Raw genomic sequence first — 2,500 nt, forward strand, 5'->3', positions numbered from 1 at the left:
AAACCTCGTGGGGGCCCCCGCATGCAGCGCCCGGCAAGCCTCCCTGTTCTCTTCTGCTGCCTTGCAACTGGAGCTGTCTGCCAGAGACGCCGGAGGCACACCTGCCCTTAAACCCCCACTGGCCCACAGCTGCAAAACCCACATTTTCTAGTGGCTGGCTTGGTGGCATATGTCACTGAGCCCAGTCTACTCAGGAAGTGAAAAAAGTCCCCTTCACAGTTGGAGAAAGTGCTCTCCTGCCACCTGTCGGTCATTGAAGGCACCACACCTCAGCAAAATAAAAATAAAAAAACAGACATGCTCAGTCCGGGGGATGTAAAGGTATTTACATAGCAAGAACAGAGAGGCTGTTGGGAGATGACAGAAGCCATGCTGCCCCAGAGTTCTCTTCTGAAATTCGCAGGAATCCAGAGGTTGGAGCGGGCTGAGGGAGTGCGCCTTCTTGCCTCTGTCGGCTTTCAAGACACATCCTCCTGCTGGGAAGCTGCCCACCCTGAGCAGCACAGGTTTGCGCTCTAGGCCGGTCGGCCACATATATCTCGCCTGATCGAGCCTGATCGAGCCCGATCGAGCGGCAGCAGATGGCCTTTGGCCAGAGAAGGCTGCCGCTCTTCTTCTTGTTTCTCTGCTTGAGAGGCAGCTCAGTCCTCTGCGCTTGCGCCAGGGGCAGGCCACGTGACACGCAGGGGTCAGGCCGTGGAGCGACTGGGGCATGGCGCCAAGTGAGGTAAGCAGACCACCCCCCTCCCCCTCACTGTTCTCTGCATGCGGTGGCTCGTTGGTCTAGGGGTATGATTCTCGCCCGGACGAGCCCTTTTTTTTGGAGCGCCGAAAACAAAAAACACAGAGTCCCCAATTCCCCCCCAAAAATAGTTTGTGCGTGACCGTATCTGGTTCGATGCCCGTCGCCAATGGTTGGCTTCTTTTAAGCCCATGGCCCAAGAGGCAGTGTTGGAAATTCCCCCTCCTTTGTAATGATGCGCTGGCGGCGAGCTGATGTATAAAGGTTTGGACATGCCTTCTGGGTGGGGACTGCCATGGCTCGCGCCACTGTTGCATCCAGCTTGGTCTATTGTATGTGTCTGCAGCCTGTGTGTGAGGTGCTGTGAGTGCTGCCATGTAGGTCCGGCGCAGGCTTGCGCCAAACTTTCACGTTGGTGTGTGCCACCTGGCAGGTACCAGCGGGCCCCATGAGACATCAGTGCCACAAAGCCTTTCAACTGAAAGCTGTCCCAGCACACTAGAGCGCAGCCTACCAGAGCTGTTTCTGTAGTGTAGTGCTTATCACATTCGCCTAACACGCGAAAGGTCCCCGGTTCGAGACCGGGCAGAAACATGGTGCTGGTTTCTTTTTATTTCCACAATGTCAATCGGACACATTTGACCGCAGGCAGGTTTCGACAGGTATGGACAGGTCGGCACTACGCCATGAGTGATCTGAGGCCAGCCCTTATTTGCACCCTGCAAACTGTCCACTGGCTCCATCAGTGGGTGTTTCCTGCCATCCCTGGGTCCTTAAGTGAGTGTTTGGGTACTTTTGATGCAGAGATCAGGGCATGAAAACCGGCGCTGGCACGTGGCGACATTGGGTACTGAAGAATCTTCCCCAATCCTGCCCATAGCTGTCAGGGTGGCCGAGTGGTCTAAGGCGCCAGACTCAAGAGGCGCAGCTCTTCCCTGCATCTGGGTGTTCTGGTCTCCGATTGGAGGCGTTGGTTCAAATCCCACTCCTGACAAGCCGGGCTCATTTTTTTTAGCACATTTCAGAGTGTAAGGCTTGCGGAAAACCTCGTGGGGGCCCCCGAATGCAGCGCCCGGCAAGCCTCCCTGTTCTCTTCTGCTGCCTTGCAACTGGAGCTGTCTGCCAGAGACGCCGGAGGCACACCTGCCCTTAAACCCCCACTGGCCCACGGCTGCAAAACCTGCATTTTCTAGTGGCTGGCTTGGTGGCATATGTCACTGAGCCCAGTCTACTCAGGAAGTGAAAAAAGTCCCCTTCACAGTTGGAGAAAGTGCTCTCCTGCCACCTGTCGGTCGTTGAAGGCACCACACCTCAGCAAAATAAAAATAAAAAAACAGACATGCTCAGTCCGGGGGATGTAAAGGTATTTACATAGCAAGAACAGAGAGGCTGTTGGGAGATGACAGAAGCCATGCTGCCCCAGAGTTCTCTTCTGAAATTCGCAGGAATCCAGAGGTTGGAGCGGGCTGAGGGAGTGCGCCTTCTTGCCTCTGTCGACTTTCAAGACACATCCTCCTGCTGGGAAGCTGCCCACCCTGAGCAGCACAGGTTTGCGCTCTAGGCCGGTCGGCCACATATATCTCGCCTGATCGAGCCCGATCGAGCGGCAGCAGATGGCCTTTGGCCAGCGAAGGCTGCCGCTCTTCTTCTTGTTTCTCTGCTTGAGAGGCAGCTCAGTCCTCTGCGCTTGCGCCAGGGGCAGGCCACGTGACACGCAGGGGTCAGGCTGTGGAGAGACTGGGGCATGGCGCCAAGTGA

This window comes from Ambystoma mexicanum, chromosome 2q (genome assembly GCF_040938575.1).
Source record: "Ambystoma mexicanum isolate Mex_15411 chromosome 2q, UKY_AmexF1_1, whole genome shotgun sequence".
Taxonomy (NCBI): Eukaryota; Metazoa; Chordata; class Amphibia; order Caudata; family Ambystomatidae; genus Ambystoma; species Ambystoma mexicanum.